An 8335-nucleotide genomic window follows, 5' to 3' on the forward strand; every position below is an offset into this window, starting at 1 on the left:
ATTGTTTGAGAGCTACGTGTGTTTGGTTCACAAATTGCAGCAGAAGTTGACAATGCAAAGCAGATTCAACCAGGAGAAAATGTGGCTGATTGATAGACACATAGCAAATCCATCCTCGAGTACCTGACTAGTCATAAATCCTTCAATTTGGAGATATAAAGTGGTAAACACCAAAGCAATCTTGAAGTTACAAGGTGTCTGCAGAAAAATTCCTATTTCTCATGGCTCCAAAGAACACATCTTGACATGAAAGTCTGCTTTGAAAGCTTCATGAAAGAAGAAAGGGACTCAAGAGTTCTATGGAGTTCTCACAGAGGACAGAAAGAACTGGCTTCCAGAAGAGGGAGCTTTAGACAGCATGTTGCTGGCTGGAAGTCCGGTGTTATTTGCTAAATCACATTTTAAAGATTATATAAGTCCTTCATTCAGACTGGCAAGACTCGGTAAGGGGACTCATGCTTGAAACCCTGCTCGCAGGGACTTGGAAATGACAGAGTAGATGGCAAATAGAAGCTGCATATCTTCAGTGTGGATAGCACCAACATTTTAACTGCATTAAAAATGGCTAAGAGGATCTGTCTTTGCAGTTCAGCACCTAGCAATATGTAAGTCAGTGTGAAGCATCTCTAGGTTCTGGAAATTCACTACAGTTACCTAGACTCTAAATTAAGAAGCAGATTGTATAGCCGGATAAGTTTAGCTTTTACAATCTCATTTACAACGTGCCACTGTAGTGAGGAATATGTGCACAGCACATACTATGCCAGACAGAGTTATGGTTGCAACACCATTCCTTGAGGTATGTAAGAACTTGAACCAGAATATCGATTTTGCAACAGGAACACTTTTCTGTGTCTACAACTAGGTGTTTGCCCCAAGCAATTCAGTTGGTGGCCAGTGAATGGTAATGTAAGAACGAACCTTTAAAACCCATCCTTCCTGTTTCAGTATGGGACCTGACTCATATAATTGCAACCCGATCTTACGCACAGCAGGATGAACAGCCCCCCTTAGAAGGGAGGTTATAGAACGGGATGCCAGGCCAATCCCAGGATTAACAGCGATGGGTAACTGTGGCCACCACGAACCCTTTATCCTGCCCAGAGAAGAAACTAGCAGCATTTGGGAGGAATGACCAAGCTGCATCAGCTCTTCATCTTATGTGTGCATGAGGATGTTCCTGCTGGTGTCTTGGGAGGCCTAGGACCTCTTGGGAGGCTCTTTTCTTGGCAGAAAAGAGGTAAACCTGCAATGTGTCCTCCTGTTCTTTCATCTGGAGCATGCTTTGGTGTACCTGCCGCTCAGGAAGGGCAGGGAGTACATTTTGTTGCACAGATGACACAAAACCTTACTGACATCCTGCCCTACCACAGACTTGCAAGGAGTGACAGATTTCCTGCCCAGAATAACCAGACAAGTCGACACAGACTAACACAGAAGAGCCTGTGCATCCCAAGTTGGCATGTTCAAGGCCCTTCTACCAGCCCTTCTACCACCATTATTTAGGAGCATTTCAGGAACTTGTACTGATTTTTGTGAGACGGACGGCTACGTTAGCCAACTCCTGGGATGTTATGCCAAGATCAGCGCTACTGAGCATTGTCTTAAAGCCCAAATTCTCAAGTTAGATTACAATGCAAAAAATCATTTTTGCTGTTAACAGGAAGTATCTTTCCAACAGCTTCAGAAAAGCTCTAAAACCTGAATACCAAAACTAAAAGGAATTCTTCATTTGCTCATTTTAGATAGCATGGATTTCAAATCAAAGTTACAATAGCCAAAATCTAATATTTAAATGCTTTTTATCTGCAGAAAACAGTTACAGTTTAGAAACTAGGAGTAAATCGACTAGGTGTGCTAGCACCAGGGGAAAAGACAAGCTTCTATCTCTGATATTAAGCACATGGTTGTCCTCAATTAGGAAAACATGTTTTTAACTGAATGTTTCTCAAGGAAATAAAAAGATGTAAATTACAGAGGAAAGGTTCACAAATTCAGGGCGGATATGCAAGCCCCTGGAATAGTTTGACAACATTATGCATCTTTAAAATACAGAGAATTCCCACAGCTCTATTCATTTGTTGTTGCTCCGTTGCAGCTTTGTACAGACAACAGCTGGTTACTTTAAGAGAAAAACAACCTTTCACCTTAACAAATTCATTGATTGCTTTCAAATTATGTAATCTTGTAGTGTTTACACGTGTTTTTAGCAGCTTCACAAGAAATGATACAGCTGATTTAGAAATAAATAAGGGTATATAGTGGGAACAAAACAAAACCTGCATGCTAATTTCCACCTCTACATTTCCAGCACACCTCTTTGTGACTTTACTTTTGCATATGTCTGAGCCCTTTTTCTTGTGTCTTGGCCTTCTAGTGGGTGTTTTGCTATTAAATAAGTGGGTCAGGATTTCATCCACAATGAACCTCAGTTCTGGTTCCTATAGCCAATGAGCAGCACAAAGAACTCTTGAGTTTGGGGTGAAGTAGAAAGAAAAAAGGACAATGCATGCATCTTCCTAGGCAGACAGTGCTATTCTCCATTCATAAAATCTCTCAGTTGTTTCTCACCCTCGTTTGGTGAGACCACAGCTCCTCCTCAGCTGATGGCTAGTCTTTAGGAAAGACACTCTCCTTGCCAAGTGTGGCAGGCCTTCAGCACAGAAACTGTGCAGAAGGCAGGGAAAACAGCTTGCTGGTGAAATTCTGTTTTCTGAGAAAGAGAAGGATTTGATTGGAACTAGGGCTGGGTGCCTGGTCTTCTTCTCACTTCGAAGACTGCCACAGGGTTGTGAGCCTCCCAAGAGCTGCTTCCTGTGCAAAATTACATGTTTCATCCATCAGCAACAGAACTGAGGGACCTGACTCTGGGTTTGATGCTTAACCAGATGCAAAGCCACAAGCAGCACAGTAGATTTCTGTTGCACAGGGCCAGCTTCATGAGCCTTGTTGCTGCACAGCAAGGCTGAAGTGTCACACAAAGGCCAAAAGCAAGAGGAGCAAGTGAAAAGGCAGCAGCAGTACAGCAAGTGCAATGAAATCTCTCTGAGCAGGACCTCATCGACTGAGACCCTCGCTTCTCATCTAGATGCCAACTTCTAAATTAAGGTTTCTTCAAACTGCCCCAGTCCTCACGCTGCCCCTTGCACTTCACTGTGGCTCTCTCAATATATTCTTGAACTATGCGTCTTCGTCCAAGCCATTTCCTATGCTTCGCAGTTTTGGGCTTGAGTTCTCAGGAGAACAGGTCTGTTTTTGTTATCTTAATTTGCAGGAAATAGGATCATCAGCCAATGGTAAGAAACCACTTTTTCATTATAAGGAGGGATTTTCCTTCCAAGACACAGATGAGCAAGAAAAGTGAGCTTGCTGCAGTTTGTGGATGCATCTAGAGGCGCTGAACATGCATCTGCAAAGCCAAGGAAGTCCAAGCACTTAGCAGTGCTGGACTTGAGGTTTTTCATTTTCATTTCATTTTCATCTTTCATTTTCCTGCATATTCCAGTAAAGGCCATGCTCCATCATGATCTTCCCAGAACGGCAGTGCTAAGGAAACCCTGTAAAAAATTAATCCACAACACCACTTACAATTCAGCAGTGTGCAGCTAGACGAGGCGAAGATTTTGAGGTATTTTTAAGCACTAAGATCTCAAATTATTAACATAGTGTTAATGTAAGTATGAAGAGTGTAAACATAGCACACGATCAAAATTGTTGTTTAATTTGGTGTTTATTAAGTTCATCCCTGAAGCCTTCTCTTATAGCCCCTAAAAACAGAGATTTTCCTTAGCACAGACATTTCTCACCATCGTCTGCAGAAGAGACCTGGGAGAAGAGATGGACTCTGTACCCCAGCGTGACAGCTGTGTTTCTTCAGGCTGACAAATGAAAGCGAATTCTAGCACTAACAGTTGTACCAACTTGCTGACTACTACATGAACTACCCTACCACTACCATGTGCCTTAGTGGCACAGACTGAAACGAGACAAACGGCAGGGCCCTAGCACGGAAGTGATTCCCCCATTTACCTGCCCTCCAAGAGCTGCATTCAGACTTGTTGTTTCACCCCACTCATACGCAATGCTGTGCATCACTGGTGAAATACAGCCTGCCTGGCTCGTCTCTTTGCAGTTGTTTTCGCTGCCTCAACACTTACGCTTCAAGTTCCACCCACAAAATGAATAGCCAGAATCTCATGTGTAAACATTCCCTTACAACTGGTACTGTTTTTGCTTATGCATGTACCACTGAATAAACACAACTGCATGCGTAGTGCATGTACGTGGTTTTATTCCTGGCTATAGCCTAAATTCTAATCTGAAGACCTTCCCTGTCTTGGTCATGTCTCCAATGAGTTTTGAGCAGGCTGTACCCATGCAATAATTTTCATTGCCCCTCTACAGTGGATGAGTTTTGGCGGAGTGAAAACAAAGCTGGTAGCTTCAAATGTTCGTAAACTGAACCCACACACCAAGCTCTGCATTCCTGAAATGCCAAAGCATTATACTCCCCCACAATAAAGATGAAACTAGCCATGCCTCACCTCCCTTTGAGCCGCTTCATATTTACTTTTGCATTTTAGAATGCTGGCTGCTGCAAGGGCCAAGGATGACCATGTATAGATGTACATCATCCAAACAGCAATACGCATGTAGATATGCAGTGTACATGTATTTATATTTAGGAGAACTTCTACAAAGTAGCATTTTAAAAATAAAAATGCATCGAGTTTAAACAGCTTTTAAAAACATAAACACACACAGGTAACAACAATTCACTTTCCGTTCACTTCAGTGTTCCTACAATGGTTGAAACTCCAGAAGAGGGGAAGAAGACAGAGAGGAAGTATCATCTCCCGCCTCTACTTGCTACACTCATGACCTTCCTGCTGGCAGCAGGAGAGAAGATGTATCAAGAAGAAAGATCTAAGCAAGTCCACACTGAATATAAGACCACGGGAAGCTGTGCAATTGCCATTAATTGGGTCTCTATCTTCTTTCATAGTTGTTGCATAATGTAATGTAATGGATCTCACTTACACCTTCAAATCCAAATTCTTCTGTCAGTGAAATGCTTTTTCTGTGAAGTCAAGCACTGCTATGAAGTGAAAATGAAGGTTCCCAGCTCTGATATTTCTATCATCACAGGCCTGTTGCTCATTTCTGGTATACACAAGTACGCTGTGCGAGTGCAGGACAGCCCTCTGGAAGAAGGAACAGGCTACACAGGAGATACCAACAACTGTCGGGATACAGCCAGCTAACACATGCCAAAGGAGCACTTGATCTAAAACCACTGAAGGCAAGATTCCATTGACTTGAGCGGGCACTGAATCAGAACCAATGTTTATCTATCTATCTCATGAGTTGCTGAAGAAATAATGTGGTTGCATCCCTTGCCTGGATGGGTGAGCTTGGACCTTCTTCTTTGGGTAACCGGAACTGATTTAAGTGAGCTCCTTTCCTCGTAAAATTTTTGTATAGTTATCTTTGGTAGATGGTGTTTTTGGGGTCCAGTGAAGTTTTGTCTGCCAAAATTTAATATAAAAAAAGGAGTGGCTCGGGGAACAGCTGAATTACCATTCTCTGGCTCCAACAATATCTTGCTGAGGAGTTTATCATGAGTGGATAGCTTTACATGCTGCATTACTTGCACATGGGACAAGACTCCCTGTTTTCCTCTAAAGCTCTTTCCAGAGCTTTGCAAGTCATGTGTGAAAACGCAGGCTGTGCTCGGACTGTTGTGGAGATGTGTCTCAGCCCTGGGGAACAGCCTTTCTGGAGGGAACGAAAAGCCCATCACGAGCTCAGCTCTTTTGAGGCTCAGATTTTCCCCAGGAATTCCCAAGCATTCACCAAAGCCCATAGCCCACCCTGCAGCCCTCAGAGAGGGACTGAAACATAGGAAAGCGGGGAAGCCCTCAGGGAACAGGAATAAAAACTCTCGCCCCATTTCTTCCCATTCTGCCTCCCTCGTAAGTGACAGAAATGCTCGCCTCTGCTTCGAGCAGTTTCAGGCTATGCTTTATGCAGGAGCTGCAGCACGGCATCACGCGGGGCGCGACACGGTGGCGCGACCACAGAAACACAGGCAACCTGCCCCTGCCTCGCTTTTGTCAGCACTGGCCTCGCGGTGAATAAGCCAGGACGCAGAGGCGCATCCGGGGCCTGATGAGCCTCCGGGATGATCCGGGGCCTGATGAGCCTCCGGGATGATCCGGGGCCTGACGCCGAGCCTCCAGGATGACCCGGGGCCTGATGCCGAGCCTCCGGGATGATCCGGGGCCTGATGCCGAGCCTCCGGGACGAGGACGGATCGGGGGCTTGGAGACGACAGCGCCGGGCCTCGGTCTGCAGCGCTGGGTGCCTCTTTAGGGACAGGCCTTGGGCCAAGGCCGCACCGGCAGCACCTCCACGAGCTCCACCAACAGCGGCGTCTGCGTCAACGCGGCCCGGGCGCCAGTACAGAGCCCCGGGCCAGGCACTAGAGTCTGTAAGGAGGGAGAGGAAACTTTGCTGCAGCATCAAGCCAGGCCTAACCATCTCCCGTGTTTGGCTAGCTCTGTATTCAGCAAAGGGCGTGTTTAAAGAAAAGAACACATTTTCTGGTAAATCATTGCTGAAAAGCATATTGACAATAACATTTTAAAGGGTTGAGGTTTTGAAAAAGCCTGGCTTTTATGTAACTAACAGGGGGCTTATGTATCGTGACGTGGTTCTTTTGTACTGTTTATTAAAATCAGTTCCAAAATTGCCTGTTTCTTCACGCCATTTCTCGGGATGGTCTCAATATAAAACCTCACTGTATAAAAGACACCAGTATTTGGCCCAGCTTGTGGTGTTCTAAAACAACAACAAAAAAAGCACAGTGCATTTGAAAATCTTTAAACTGTATAATTTTCTAATTTTCTGAGTTTACAATGAAGCTTGCGTGAAGCTCTCTCTAATTCCAGAATTCCAGAAAGAGAGATCATACACACAGCTTGCAGGTAAGACTTTTTCCTTGGTCCCTCATTTTTCCTAGAACTTACATCAAAAGAAACTCTGCACATAGCTCATAAAAAAAAACCAAGAATACCATTGTGTGCCTACCCACAAGCTGTAAAGGCCAAACTCTCCCTTCTCCTTTGTGGAAAACTAACGCTTTCAGTTGCTAGCCCAGACAATATGCGCTATACCATGCTATTTCTCACAAGAAAACACAAGTATTTTTTGTCTGTGAGACATGTAACGGTTCCAGATTTGACTTGTACTTTTTATAAGCAGGATTTCTCTCACTTTGGGACTGTTTAAACTGAGAAGAATTGACATACTGCAGTGATGACAATATTGAAAACATACAGTATTTGCCTCCTTGGCTAAATGGGGCCAGTGGAATCACGTTGTTACTTGTCTACACAAAAACAGGGAGCTTTTTTTTCTGCACAGAGTGAGAACAATCACAGAAACTCAACTTTTCTATGCGAGGATGAAATTGCCCTTTATATCCTAGAATTTAAGGATCCTAGACTTATCATTTTTTAACACAGAGCTGTTTTTGAGTCTAACAAAGATTGGCCTCTGGTCCAGAGACTGAATTCTCAGCAAGAATAACATTCTGAAAATATCTTTACAGTGCACTTTTTGAAGTATCAATAATGATCCTTACTATTACACTAAGGGGGATCAGGCTGAGGTCCTGCCCTGTAGTTTGATATCAAAATCCTCAGAAAACCTTGCAGAAAGGTTTTCAAGAAAGAAGAGACTTTTAAGAACACAGAAAATAAAAAGACAGAAGATTAATCTGTGAACAGGCTGGTATCCGACCGTGCATAACAGATTACGTGCAGTTGAGTCCCTAATAAAGTTACTAAAAAAGGCTGTGAAGTGGTGTAGAAAAATCAGTGACATGAAAGCTGCCTTAGAGATGAGCCAGTAAAGGCAAGGATTTGCATTCAAATGTAATCCAGTTAGTTAGCAATATTGGGTAACACACTGTAGTCAACAGCAAGTGGATAAAAAATTGACAGAATACTATCGTTCCTCGAGCCTACTATTTGCTTTTTTTTATTATTAATTCTGGAAACATTTCCAGCTGTGTGCATCTAACATAATATGTCTAATCAGCTTGGATTATCCTGAAGTTTAAATCCAAGTTTAAAACCGGTTACATCTCAGTTTTCCTCAGATGTGTTTGCTGAGAGCACCTGAAAGTTCAGAGGAACTCATGGCCTCACGCTGCTGCATCTGCACAGAGATACGGGATCAGCTCCATGGAGCAAGCAGCCTCCTGAAGAAGAAACACGGGAAAGGCCACAACACCAAGACCTCTGACACGGAGCTTTCCCAGGCTTTT

The sequence above is a fragment of the Tinamus guttatus genome, unplaced genomic scaffold (assembly GCF_059628265.1).
Source record: "Tinamus guttatus ecotype Peru unplaced genomic scaffold, ASM5962826v1 Tinamus_guttatus_pri_ptg000596l, whole genome shotgun sequence".
Classification (NCBI taxonomy): Eukaryota; Metazoa; Chordata; class Aves; order Tinamiformes; family Tinamidae; genus Tinamus; species Tinamus guttatus.